Genomic DNA, 14,904 nt, shown 5'->3' with positions numbered 1-14,904 from the left:
TACATAACCACACTAAAAAAATCAAACAACGTAAAACTTTAGAGCTTACAAGTCCACTCATACATCTTGTTCAGCCCATCGCTAAAAGAAACAAGTTTGTTTACATTTACGGGAGATAATGCTGTCCACTTCTTAATTACAATGTCACCTGAAAGTGAGAACAGGCATTCGATTTCTTTTGGTTTTTTTACAGTGCAAATATTTGTAATCAAAAATAAATATTAAGTGAGCACTGTATAGGTTGTATTCTGTGTTGTAATTGAAATCAATACATTTGAAAATGTAGAAAACATCCAAAAATATTTAAATAAATGGTATTCTATCATTAATCATGCGATTCATTTTTTTAATCGCTTGTCAGCCCTACTTCTAAGCTCAGTGGCCAAGGCTTCCGAGCATCCCAACTTCACAGTGAGTGAGAGAATACAAAATTGAATAGGAGATGCACATCAGTGTTATGTTAGGAAGGAGAAGCAGCTTGGAGTATCAGTTCTGGAAGTCTAAAGTGTACTTGTAACTGCATGAACACCACTGGGAAGTACTACTATATAGCAGAAGTGCAACTGGGACTCTTGTTTGCTTTGATTTTAAAAAATAACTTTTCTGAGATAGTCACACTTTAACTTTGGATGCAAAGGCACAAGTATAATGCAGCACCTCATGTTTCCATCCTGCTGAAGTATGTGCTTATGCTTTGTTACCACTTACTCATGCACTCTGGAGAACCAAAAGAGTTGGAGCTTGAGGTTATTCAACATCCCTGCCTGCCAGTGTGATGGAATGTTTTCTTTTGACATCTTTGTTTAGTGAAATCGTTTGCAGAAAATTAGGCTTAACATTTATTCCGTCATTCTTTTGAGTTCTAAAAATGCCATTAGTGCACTGTAAAACTATTTAGCATGCACAGATAAGGGGGATGGATTTAAATACTTATATTTTTAATGATCTTCCTTTGCCTCTTCATGACTGTTGCTAATGTTTTTTTATTTGTAGTAAATTATAGTTCAATTTATTTATAATAGTTTAGAGCAGCACTATATAATCATTGACAGGTCAGAATGTATGACATTTTCATAATATATTTGAACTCAAAGAGGGAAGTTTCAAAAATTTCCACAAAATCTTCCCGCTGTTTTTTCAGCCATATGGAAGCATTTTAAACTTTGGACACATTTGCATGAAGTCCCCTGGATGGTTAACTTATTGTAGATCAGATCTGCCAAGAGTCTTAATGTTTGTGTTGTAGGATGAGGGGGGAACCATAGTGCCATAGAGATCAGGGGAGCCAAGAGGACCCTCAACGGATCTGAGATCTAAACTTATTCCTGCTCATTCTGTGGAGAAGCCAGCTCCTCTGTGACCTCAACACACTATGAAACAATCAGAGGAAGACAAAAAAGTTTCCAGCACATGGGTTTTTCCATGGCAACAGTCTGGCCCTTTTTTTAGTGTAAGCCTCTGTATAACTAGGAAGAGGAAGATGTTTGGAGATAAAATTAATGTTAAAGTTAAGTGGTCACATCTTCTTTTGTGCCAGCATTGGTTTAGTTCAGCCATCATATTGAGAGTGGCCTTGGAATGAGATGTATTGGTTTTGTTAAACATCATAGATAAATTATTTAGTTTTCAGAGACTGCACTTGACATTCAAATGGTTACAGAAGAAAGTCAGTAGGTAGAAGGCCCGCAATTGAGTCATTTGAGCAGAAATGGGTAATATAGACATAAGCTTTTATAAAGAATTATAATAACATGATAACCAAGTTTCAGTAATAAGTCAGAAATAATAAAAGGAGAAACAAAATTGAATACTGAAAGCTTATCAGAAGCATCCCATGAAGACATATGGAGATTAGCACCAGCTGACCTATCAAATGAATAGTACATTTGGTTTCAATTGTTTTCTGTAAGAATTTTCTTGTCTTCATTCCTGACTGCATTATTTTAATAAAAAACAGTGTTTGACTGTCCATGCCTGACCTAGATAGCATTTTACTTCTATAATGCTAGCCAGAAGTACATAAAAAAATAAGTTGTTTCTTGCAGTTGCCATGGGTATGATCCATCCAAAGCTCATTGAATTAGAAACGCTCCCTTTGAAATCACTCCAATTTAAATCAATGGGCTTTGAGTCAAGCCTCAAGTTGCTAGGACTCCAATCCTACAACTTCTAGAACAGGAATGGACTGAGACACAGAGCCTCATTGACTCACAGTGGAGTCCTGATTATTTCTGTGCCCAGCAGCACCAATGAGTAACCAGTACTGCCAACTCTGATTTTATGATTTTTGGAGTATTTTTTACCTGTCTCATGAAAACATGATGAAAGGCTGATAACTCACCAGGTTTCCCTTATTCAAAATTGTCACCATCTCCTATTACTGTCAGTGGGGCTGAAGCCAGCAAGGCCGCCATTCCCTTACTATCTATCTGCATGTGGAAGTGAGGCTGCCCTTGATAAAGTTGGCTGCCACATCCCACTGTTTCCACTGAGATTGAAGCCATGCCCACAGGCAAAATGGCTGCCACTCTATAATGGGGAGGAGGGCTAGTCAGGACCCAGGGACTGAGAGGAGCAACAGAGATGCTATGAAAAGCAGATGGGGAGAATGAGGGTGAGCAGGAGGCAGATTTAGAATTTGCAAGGGAATGGGATGCAGAGGGATGTGGAGGGCAGGAGGGAGGCTGAGGGGTGGAAGATGGAGGGGATAGAATGGCATCTCCCCCAGCCTAGGGGTAGTGGTAGATACAGGGAGTCCCCTCTGAGCAGCCAGGGGAAGGCAATGTTGCCAACTCTAATTAATTGATCATGAGTCATGGGATTTTGGCACCTGTAGGAGGAGCTCTAGTGATAATGGAAGAAGCTCCTCCAGTCCCCTGGTTTTCAGTACATGGGCAGAGCTCTGTACAAGAGCCTTGGGGCTGAGGAAACAGATCAGCCCTGACTTCATGTATGGCCCTAGAGCACAAAGAGGGTCCTGGGGCAGTAGTAGGCTGAGACGTGTTGCTGTTGGGTCAAGACAGTAATAGGTAATGAATGACAGTTCCCCCTTTTCAGGGATAAGGAGAGAGTAAGGGGGGTTGGAGGGGGGGGTGCAGCCAGGAAGATTCATGCATTTTTATGTGCATTAAAGGTCAACTTTTCAACCTGAAATTATCTCTCTCTCTCACACACACACACACACACACACACACACACACACACACACACACACCTACAACAACAGAGAGGAGTTGTAAAGTCAAAAGATTCAAATAATGTTTTTTAGTGTTTTTTTTTTTTATATTTTTTAGGTGGGGGTCAAATCTCGTTATTTTCTCTCTCTTGAGTTTGGCAATACTGAGCAACTGTTTCAATCATATTCCTAGATTTATTTATGTGGTAATGTCGACATAAGGCATTAATTTTGAAAGCTTTGCTTTTGTTGGAGGTTGTGGTGAACTGAGCAAGACCACAAATCCCCCAGTAAGATCCATATGGGTAGGCCCTTATGCCTGTTCATATAGGCACAGTCAGTATTGCCAACCCCAAATGTTAAAAAAAAAAAAAAAATCAGGAGATTAACTTAAAAATCATACCTTTTAGGTTTGGGGTTCTTTGTATTTGTCTTTTTTCTTTTTCTTTTAAGCCTTAAGAGTACACTCATGTTACATTTTAAAGCTCTTCTCCACAATCATGAAGGCTAGAATTTTGTTTTGTAATGAAAGCTGAAATTCCCATGTAATCACATGTCTCCAGAAGCTGGAGCTTTAAGAAAATACATCGAATACAAGAATCACTCTAAAAAAGTCACAAGAGTTAGCAGCATTGCCTAGGGGTCCATGCAGGAAGGCATGTACTGTCTGTTAGGTCCCTGAGTGTTTGGCATCTACATTTTACTTTAAATTGGCAGAAATCTTTCAAGTAAAAAAATGCAAGTTTCTATTTGGAAGCTTTGTGAATCAGCATTTTGATGGCCATCAAAACAACTGATCCTGCCATAGAGACATAAAAAACAGATGGCTGCATTGTTAGAATCAGCTGAAAAAGTCATTTTATTCTAGTCTCACAGAAGTCAGAAATATGTAGATGTAGTTGACCATTTTCAAAGACACAAAGCTTAAACAAAATTTCTGGGAAAAGTTTGCCATATTGCTTTTCCTTTAATATTTCCTATGGGTTACATTTTGCTCTGTCTCAAAGATATATAAAGTGAATTTTTTTCCCCTTAGGCTTTAGCTGACTTCAGCTCCCACGGGAGACTGACATGCAGCTGTATATTTATATCATCCTACTGAGTGAAGGCTTTGAGAAGTTATATTTGGTTATTGTGCTATGGGGAAATTATGGTGATTTAAACCATCTTTCCTAAAGATAGATGGAGATTCTGATCGGTAGTAAGTCCATTGTTATTCCATATTTGCACTAGCAAAACCAGATCAGAACGTGGTTCAATATTCTGAAAATTGCTATCACATGAGAATGTTATTCCTGAGGGCAAAAATGAATGAGGAGAGACACTGAGATTGTTTTAAAATATTTTTGACTCCATTAAAAATCTTTACAAGTGATTTTGCAAGTAATTAAAGTGATCATGGAATTACATATTCCCTACAACCGTAACTTTACAGTTTTGCTTTTACAAGTAGATAAAACCATTAGTGGTTAGCACTAGAATACTTCATAACACATCAGAAATCATAATAAGCTTTCTAGAATCAGCAATTCTCCTTACAGTACAATATGGAAGAATATGGGGAGAATAGACATGGGTAGTCTTCAGTTACTAATAATCTTAGCATGACGTGCTTCCCTGAACAATTACAAGAAGCCCTTGAGGAATTCCACCATGATTTCAATAATTTCCATCCCACCATCAACCTCAGCCTAGATCAATCCACACAAGCGGTCCATTTCCTGGACACTACTGTGCTAATAAGCGATGGTCACATAAATACCACCCTATACCGGAAACCTACTGACCGCTACACTTACCTACATGCCTCTAGCTTCCATCCAGGACACACCACACGATCCATTGTCTACAGCCAAGCTCTAAGATATAACCGCATTTGCTCCAATCCCTCAGATAGGGAAAAGCACCTACAAGATCTCTATCAAGCATTCTTAAAACTACAATACCCACCTGCTGAAGTGAAAAAACAGATTGACAGAGCCAGACGAGTACCCAGAAGTCACCTCCTACAAGACAGGGCCAACAAAGAAAATAACAGAACACCACTAGCTGTCACCTTCAGCCCCCAACTAAAACCTCTCCAGCGCATCATCAGAGATCTACAACCTATCCTGAAAGATGATCCTTTACTCTCACAGATCTTGGGAGACAGACCTGTCCTCGCTTACAGACAACCCCCCAACCTAAAGCAAATACTCACCAGCAACCACACATCACTGAACAAAAACACTGACCCAGGAACCTATCCTTGTAACAAAGCCCGATGCCAACTCTGTCCACATATCTATTCAAGTGACATCATCATAGGGCCTAATCACATCAGCCATACCATCAGGGGCTCGTTCACCTGCACATCTACCAATGTGATATATGCCATCATGTGCCAGCAATGCCCCTCTGCCATGTACATTGGCCAAACCGGACAGTCTCTACGCAAAAGAATTAATGGACACAAATCTGACATCAGGAATCATAATACTCAAAAACCAGTGGGAGAACACTTTAACCTGTCTGGCCATTCTATGACAGACCTGCGGGTGGCTATCTTAAAACAGAAAAACTTCAAAAACAGACTCCAACGAGAGACTGCTGAGCTGGAATTGATATGCAAACTAGACACAATCAACACAGGATTAAATAAAGACTGGGAATGGCTGAGCCATTACAAACATTGAATCTATCTCCCCTTGTAAGTATTTTCACACTTGCTTCTTATCAAACTGTCTGTACTGAGCCATCTTGATTATCACTTCAAAAGTTTTTTTTTTTTCTCTTACTTAATTGGCCTCTCAGAGTTGGTAAGACAACTCCCACCTGTTCATGCTCTCTGTATGTGTGTGTATATATATATCTCCTCAATATATGTTTCACTCTATATGCATCCGAAGAAGTGGGTTGTAGCCCACGAAAGCTTATGCTCTAATAAATTTGTTAGTCTCTAAGGTGCCACAAGTACTCCTGTTCTTTTTGCGGATACAGACTAACACGGCTGCTACTCTGAAAAAAATAACATTAATGCATACCACAAGGTCCATGCTTCATAGTGCACAATGAGCAAGAAAAGGTACAAACAATGTACTCATTGCACATTAAAAGGTGTCATAATTGCATCATCCTGGCTAGGGCACAGCTGAAAAGTCCAACCCATACTTCTCTAATCCTGTTACCCATGTAGACTTCCTTCCCACTCCATATGCTGGACTTCTAGAAGAGTAAAGCACTAGTTGGAAGACCTTTAAAATGAACACAATAATTGCTTACCAGCAGCACAGGAGTTCTCCAGTGACATCATAGTAGTAGCTGGCCGCTCCACACCATGGAGATGCAGTCACAGGCTTAATTTCCCCCTTTCTCAATGGCATTTCCAGGCTGGTAGAGTGATTTTGGGTTTAACTATTTGGCCAAACGCATTAGGAGACCTCCCCTTTCAGGGTAAGCAAAATTCCAAACACAAAACAACCGTCAGCCTTTCCCTAGGCTCAATAGTCCATCAGTCCCCCATAAACCAAACAGTCATGGGCCTACCCAGCTCAGATAGCTTAACTAGCTCTTTCTCCCAGGGTCTATGTTCTATCTGCTCCTAGGCCTTTTCCACAGCTCCTCCTGGGTCTGGGGCTGAGTGCTTCTCTCACCTCCCTGGGTGGAGAGCCTTACATCAGTTCGGGGGGGGGTTGATCCTTTCCTCAGCAATCCCCCACCGTTTTCACACCTAGGCTGATGAAAGGCTGCCCTTTATATGTCCCAGAGGGCCTGGCTCTTAGTTACCTGCTCTCAGTCATGTGATTGGAAGAGAGCGGGAGGGAACCAGGCATAGGCCAGAGCTGGGACTTTAACCCCTTAAAGGCCCAGCTTACTCTGTTAGAGACAGCATTTACATATTAGCAGTCAAGCATATTTATAAAAGTCTCCCTTTGTGGGTTGGTACTATGGGTGAAAATCACCTGCATAGAGAGAGCCCACAGGTCATATGCATCAATTAAGCCTAACTAAGGGCTTAATTGGAACTTAACAGGCTTCATGCTGACCTTCTGCACAGGTGAATTTCAGATTTCATATGTTTTATAAGTTTCTATACTGGCTCTGCTGCAATAAGTTACACATTGTGCACAGTGTCCTTAGAGGCAGTGAAAATATAAATACACTGCACCTGGAGAGAGACTTTCACTCTGCTGGGAAGGTAATACATAGTTAAAGTCCAAGGTACATACAACCTGGGTTTTTTTAATTATTATTTTTATTTCATAGGAAGCTCTACATCTTTTTGCCAAAAGTGACAAATACAGTAACTCCTCACTTAACGTTGTACTTATGTTCCTGAAAAATGCAACTTTAAGTGAAATGATGTTAAACAACTCCAATTTTCCCATAAGATTTAAGGTAAATGTGGGGGGGTTAGGTTCCAAGGAAATTTTGGGGGGGCAGAAAAAAGGCATTATATACTGTACAGTACTGTACTGTGGTTGGGAAGTGTCCCTGGCTTACCCCACACAGGCACAGCCCGATGCAGGCAAGGATGCTAGGAAGCACCTTTGCAACAGCAGTGGCAGCTTCTCCGGAGAAGAACAGGTGCCGACTTTGCGGGGAATGCTATTCCTGTTCCCGCTCCACTCCAGGCCCACCTCTTCCCACCCCCACTCCACCTCCTCTCCGGAGCACGCCACATCCCCGCTCCTTCCCCCCACCCCCCCAAAAGTCCTAAGCGCTGCCAAACAGCTGTTTAGCAGCACTTAGGATTTTCAGGGGAGGGGGGAGGATTGGAGATGTGGCGCTTCCCCGTTCCTCCCCCTCCCTCTCGGCGCTTCGTGTTTAGGACTTTCTGGGAGGGAGGGGGAGGAGTGGAGACCCGGTGCTTCCCCACTCCTCCCCCTCCCTCCCAGAAAGTCCTAAGCACCGCCAAACAGCTGTTTGACAGTGGGGGAAGTGCTGGGAGGGAGGAGGAAGAGGCAGAGAAGAGGAACTGGTGCAATGTTCCCTTGTAAAGTCGCTGCTCTTCCACTGAATCTTACAAGCAGTGGACAGAGCAGGCAGCCAAATAACGTTATAAGGGAGCATTGCACAACTTTAAACGAGCATGTTCCCTAATTGAGCAGCGATGTAACTTTGAAACAACGTTAAGTGGGAGGACATTAAGTGAGGAGTTACTGTAACTGAAAAGAACCTCACAGTAGCATTCATGTATATCACCTCTCTGGCTTGTATATACAGTAATATACAAAAAAACTACATTACCATAAGAGAACATCAAGACAGCATAGTTAAGCCCCTAAAGCAATGGAACAGCAAAGTTACGGTTTTCCATGCAACTGGAACTCTGTCCCACCTCTCCTTGTGCATTAACAAGCTTTAAAAAATGATCATATGCTATTAACTCTTACAGTCAGGGATCCCATGGGGGAAAAAGCATGTGTTCATGTAATTAACGACTATATTTTAATGCATATCCACAAGGGGGCTGAATTAAGGTTGCACAAGCAACTGTATATCAGGCATTTCCTAATTTTCAGGTGCTTGCCTTTACAACCAAAATAACACTCTTGTATTAAAGATTTTATTTATGTATTTTTCTGGCGTTTTAGAAGGAAAAAAAAAAACATACTCTTTGTGTGCAATTGTAACAATTTCCATTGTGAAACATCAGCAGGTTTTGAATCCTGAATGTTCAGGATGGCAGCATGGACTGCTACCACTTAAGCTACAGGACTAAGTACTTTAGCTAGCCGCAAGAGAAGGCTGTAATCCCAGAGAATGGTTGGGCCGGTGGGTGCAGTGTGCTGAAGATGGTAGGTGGGTGGGGTGAGGAGTTCAGCCTGTCTCAGTGAACTCTTGCTCTTCCCCTATAGGTTGGGAGAGCTTCAGCCCCATGTGTCACCCTGAAAAGGCCATTTAATGGGAGTGGGGAATCCAACCCCTCTCTCTTCCCCTTTCCCCCACAACTGCTAAGGCAGCTCCCAGGTTTTCCCAGTACAGTGTCAGCAGCAGCCAGAGCAGCTGCAATGTTGGTCATTGCATCAGCCTAACCTTAGAATGATTGTGTTTAGTTATTATTTTGGCAGGCTGCCAGAATTTTCCTTAGGAACACAAGTAACAGAAGGGAAATGGTGAGTTTTAACAATTTTTATCTCAGAAAATGCTGAATAGCATTTCATGGGACAAAAAAAAGGCACTTCCTTAGCCCAAGGGATTTCCCCTTGCCAAATATCAAAGGTCTGCTGCAAACAATAGAGGTATTAGAGCTTCTCAAAGAAAAGGTCACAAGAATACCTTATAATGTAAAGTGCTAGGAAACCTAAATATAGGGGTTGCTACTAGGTCACCCTATCGTATATAATTAGGAAAAGGTTACATAATTTTAACAAGGGGAGAAAACAAGAATTAATGTACAAGGTAGAAGGATGAAGAGTGTCTGGTACAATATCTTGGTTAATATCAATCATTAAGCTTTTCTCTTTAGGGGGCATTAAGTACTGTCTATGTCAATTTTGGTTTATATACCCTGTAGCAGAACGATGAAGCAAATGTAGGCACTAATATGATTCTTATTTACTAAGCTGTTGATTAGTGTCAGCACCATAAAACACTCTGAAATTGTTTGAATGTGAAAATAAAAAGTGTTATGCTTATAGTGTTACACTAATAAAATAATACCAACAGGATCTTATAAGAGGGATTAGGCAAAAATGCCAGGTTTATTGTAAATACATAGAAAGAGACAGAAATCAGGATATGCAGTTCAATATTATTTCACTACCATTCCTTATTCATTCACACACTCATTCATACAAGTTCTGCAGAGTTGTTATAGTTACCAGCCTAGAGGTTGCTCATGGCAGAGTACTGGCCAGGTAGTCTGCACACGAGGGTGGAGGGTGGAGCCGAGTCCTTGTCAGATGTGCATCTGATGCTCCTGGAGGGTGGTTGCAAAACCAGACTCAAAATTTTCAGTCTTTAGAGTCTGTTCTTATAGGATTTTGTCCTTATACAAATCTATGGGAATTGCTTCATCCTGCTGATGTTTGAGGTAATTATCAATCAGCAGGTGGCACATCCCTGATGGCTGAATGTCTGAGTGTTATGTTAAAAGAACAGGAGTACTTGTGGCACCTTAGAGACTAACAAATTTATTAGAGCATAAGCTTTCGTGGGCTACAACCCACTTCTTCGGATGCATCCGAAGAAGTGGGTTGTAGCCCACGAAAGCTTATGCTCTAATAAATTTGTTAGTCTCTAAGGTGCCACAAGTACTCCTGTTCTTTTTGCGGATACAGACTAACACGGCTGCTACTCTGAAACCTGTCATTATGAGTGTTATGTTGTTCTTCGGGAGTTTTCAGCCCTCCATGGGGGGAGGGGGGACACTTGTGTGGATTCCGGCCTGCCCTCCGCGGGTCATCCGGTTATCTCTAGTCTATCTGCGCATTCTTCAGCCAATCGAGACTGGAGTTGTAATTCTTAGGCTGGCACTTCCCTGACCATTCATTCTTTATCTAAATCAATTTATCCTTTATCTAAATCAAGCGTCCATTCACATACATCCTCTATTTTAACATACATTTATTACTTATTACTTTACTATTTCTTAACTTCTAGCAACTCTCAGGATGTTGCAAATTTACTTAAACTTTAACATACATAACAAAAGTTAAAAGCTACTAAACTGTGTTCTGTTTGGAAGAACAATTACAGTTGTTTTCGAGAACAGACTTTCTGTCTTAGGATGTGTTAACACAATTAGCAGTTTGGCCTTGCATGTTTCTCACAGAGGGAGAGACACAGAAATGGAAAAAGCAAGAGGCCTAAGCTGTGGGGAATTCAATTGAATTCAACCTTACCCCTTGTCTCTCTTGGCCTCAGACTTGTTATACACATACACTTTATGGTTCTAATACAGAAATTCCCTGATATGGTCCAACAATAGCAATTCCCTGAGTTTAGCGTTCCATCTGTTAATGAATAAAATAAGTAGAAATATTTATATAATGCATTAGCTCTTCAAAGGACTTATAAGCATTAACAAATTATTGTCATAACATGTAAGTTTACTAAGCATCGTTATTCTTGTTTTACCGATTGGGAGGAGAGGGGAGATCAAGGCATTTGCCCAAAGGCTACAGTGTAAGAGCCAGGATTAGATTCAGGAGTTTCTGGATCCTTGAAACTGTTTTCCTTGAAAATTTCTTTTAAAATGTTTTCCTTTCATTCCCCCCCCCCCCCCCCAGCAGTTCCAGTAATAATCATTAAAGAGGATATGAAGTCTACCTCATTTTATTTCTTCTGCGACCCATGGAGACTAAAAACCCTTCAATGTCAAGTTTAGCATGCTAGTGGGCCAATTCTGTTAGATGCTGCACACAGGGACCAGTCTGAAGAACCTGCCCCAACAAACATCATAAAAGGGTACCATGAGGTAGGGCCTATGGCAGAGTTTCTCAAACTGGGGTCGCCGCTTGTGTAGGGAAAGCCCCTGGCGGGCCAGGCCGGTTTGTTTACCTGCCCCGTCCGCAGGTCCAGCCGATCGCGGCTCTCTCTGGCCGCGGTTCGCCGCTACAGGCCAATGGGAGCTGCTGGAAGTGGCGACCTGTATGTCCCTTGGCCCGCGCCGCTTCCAGCAGCTCCCATTGGCCTGGAGCAGCCAGTGGGAGCCACGATCGGCCGGACCTGCAGACGGGGCAGGTAAACAAACCGGCCTGGCCCACCAGGGGCTTTCCCTACACAAGAGGTGACCCCAGTTTGAGAAACACTGGCCTATGGGAATAATTGGCAATGAGGCAGAAATAAGGATGGTGTGTCAGGGAGGTGCACACATGAGCTGTTTGGCATCTAGACATATTGGGGTGCTCCCACATTGAGCTGAAGTTGGAGTTAGGCTATAGGTCCAGCTAAATTATAGTTAAAGGTATTAACCTACATCTACACTAGAGAAAAGTTAATGGTTAAATTGGGGTTAGCTAACACCAACCTAACCTCAACCTCTTTTCCTAATCTATACAATTAAAACATTTTTTTCAAATTATGAATTATACCTCAGTGTCCTTTTACTATATTATGACTGAGGTCTCTCAGTGATAACACTCATATGCTTATCAACCAATATAAGTCACTGCACCTAATATATTTCATTAATATCAGGCAAGCCAAAAAACCACGAGTGATTTTAGATTCAGTTTTCTCCTTTCATGTCCATTAAACTGGACAGATATACTCTTAGTGGGTCTCCTAGAATCTGGCAGTACTTTGGGGCCAGTTAAAATAGCAAAAATCAAGCAAATTCTGCAATAAATTTCAATAACCACTGTGGCACAACATTTATCTGTGCAATAGTTGCCTATAGCTTCACATCTGAAAAGTCCACTCAAGTGCAGAATGGCAGGAGATTTCAGTAATAAGGCAATGTAATAAATCAGTGTCTATACAGTGTCTACTGTATCCTATATATCTGAATACACTGAAAGGTGCAAATATTTGCACCTTTCAGTGTATTCAGATATATAGGATACAGTACTGCTTTAGGCATAAATATAATAAATGCATTTGGTTATCAAATTAAAAAAATATGAAGGAAACAAGCTGTGACTTTAAGTAATGCATATACCTGCACATGATTCTCCTTCTTCTACTGATGCATAAAAGAGCTAAATATATACCATCCACTCCACATGAAATGGAACTGACAGTTTCACCGCATGCTTGGTAGAGGCGTACTCTTAGGTTGGCAGCTGATGTCACTGTTACAAGAGACAATAGATATTTCAGGTCAATTGTGTGCAGCACCACATCAGTATTCAGGCATTTGGTAAATTACAAAAACAAGGATTATTGGAAAATAATGTGTTTGAGTAATACTGTATGTATGTATGTGTATACATACATAGAGAGAGCAGGAGCCAGACCTTTTTCTTTTTTTTTTTGGCACACAAAACTCCCATTGAATCCAGTTTTGGGATAGAGCCAAAACAGAATAAGAAATAAAGCACCTTTTCCATAAGTCCTAGAGTAAAATTTTCAAAAGCACTTAACGTGCAGGCACTTAAAAGCCCAAATCACATCTTATCTCTCAGAACAGTAGCCGAAGCATGCTTGAGAAGATAAAAAAATGGAGGCATACATTTCCACCGGGTTTTCAAAATGTCTCCTGACATCTACGCTGAATTCATTATGGCCAGTCACCTACATATTTATATATACAGTACATATAAACATACACATACACACACATTTATATGGTTAGGAACATATCATTGTGGACACTTGCAAAGTTCAAAGTTTTATTTGCTAAACAAAATCTGGCACCAATATTTTCTAATGGTTTGTTGTGTACACCATCTGCCTCAATAATATACAACTCCTAAGAATCAACTGAAAGAAAGGGAGATTTTCTTCCTCTGTACAATTAACTATATCAGGCTCAGGACATTATGTAACTATAGTACTGTATTGCTAAAGGGTATTTTTATTACTTTATGGCTTTGACATTTCCATTTCCTAATAATAAGTACATCTTAAAAGTTAGCCGTGCATAAAACCCTAGTGACAGTGACACATTCTTCTAGCGGACATCCTCAAGCAGAGAAATATTTTTCTTTAAATTGTAATGGTGGAAAATACGTTTTTGTATTGGTGTAAAGAAGTTACATTATTAAAATAAAATAAGCTTTTTTAAAGAGCAAAAATCATTCTTCTTTGCACTTTTTTTGGTTCACACTGGGAGGGCTGAATCTTTCCATCTGCTATGCTTGCTGTTACTACAGATGGTCATATTCTGTACATACGGTATGTACATATATAAGCTGAAATCAGTGCTACGTTAGGGTGAAACTGACACATAATATGCAGCAGAATGTCTAACTTCAGTATATTGGTGAAATGTACTATTTCTTTTTTTATATACTTTATACCTTTCTAAGTGAATTTTACAGCTCATGGAAGTGAGGTAATATTGGCTAAGACTAATGATATGAGCAGGTGCTGAGAAAGCATTTCCCAAAGAGTCCTTCCTGAACTAGGATAATCAAGTCCTTTGACTTCTGTTGGAAAAAAGAAAATGTTTTGTTTGTTGTAATACATCCAGCCATATTAGCACTCAAAAGCTGTCAGTGTTCAGCCAGCTACTGCATTTTTTTTGTCCAAGGAGCAAGAGCTGTATGAGGTTTGAGCAGTCTTCCTGTGAGGTGCTACTCCCATTGACTGCAACAAAAGTTGAGGCACACAGGTCTTCAGTTGAATCAGACAGGAAATTTGTTCCTCCTCTGATTATTACAGAGCAATTGGCTGAGCAAATGAAGTTTGGAGCTAAACCTGATTGAAGGTTAGTGTAGGATTTGGACTCTACCCTGAACCTGGAGTGGAGTTTACATCAAGATGTGTCAGCATCTAAATCTCACAGACTGTTCTTCTGAGATTTCTGCCACATCCAAAAATAGGACCAAGTCCAATTTTGGGGCTCTTGCCTTGAATCCAGCTTAGCACCAAAGCAGAGGATTCAAAACTGGCTCTCTTCTCCCCCACAAAAAAACCCCAAATTAAAAATGGGTTGGATTTGAGGTTCCCGTTTTGGCCAATCTCTAGTATTCTACAGTGTCAAGTGCACTGTTGTTGCTTAAATAAATGATGATCAGAGCTGGTCAGACAATGGAAAAATACCCCTTTTCTGGGTGAAACTGGCACTTTCCACAGAACCAAGTCTAAAATTACCAGATGTTTTCCTAATTCCGGCAGCTGCAGTGCCTGGTTAA

At 40.8% G+C, this 14,904-nt stretch overlaps 1 protein-coding gene across 1 annotated transcript in view; it reads left to right on the top strand.

The window, feature by feature from the left end:
- SPHKAP (SPHK1 interactor, AKAP domain containing) overlaps positions 1-14,904 on the top strand; it is a 119,947-nt gene that overhangs the window by 72,322 nt on the left and 32,721 nt on the right. The window lies entirely within an intron of this gene.

The sequence above is a fragment of the Emys orbicularis genome, chromosome 9, assembly GCF_028017835.1.
Source record: "Emys orbicularis isolate rEmyOrb1 chromosome 9, rEmyOrb1.hap1, whole genome shotgun sequence".
Taxonomy (NCBI): Eukaryota; Metazoa; Chordata; order Testudines; family Emydidae; genus Emys; species Emys orbicularis.
This window is presented reverse-complemented; position numbering and strand designations above follow the sequence as displayed.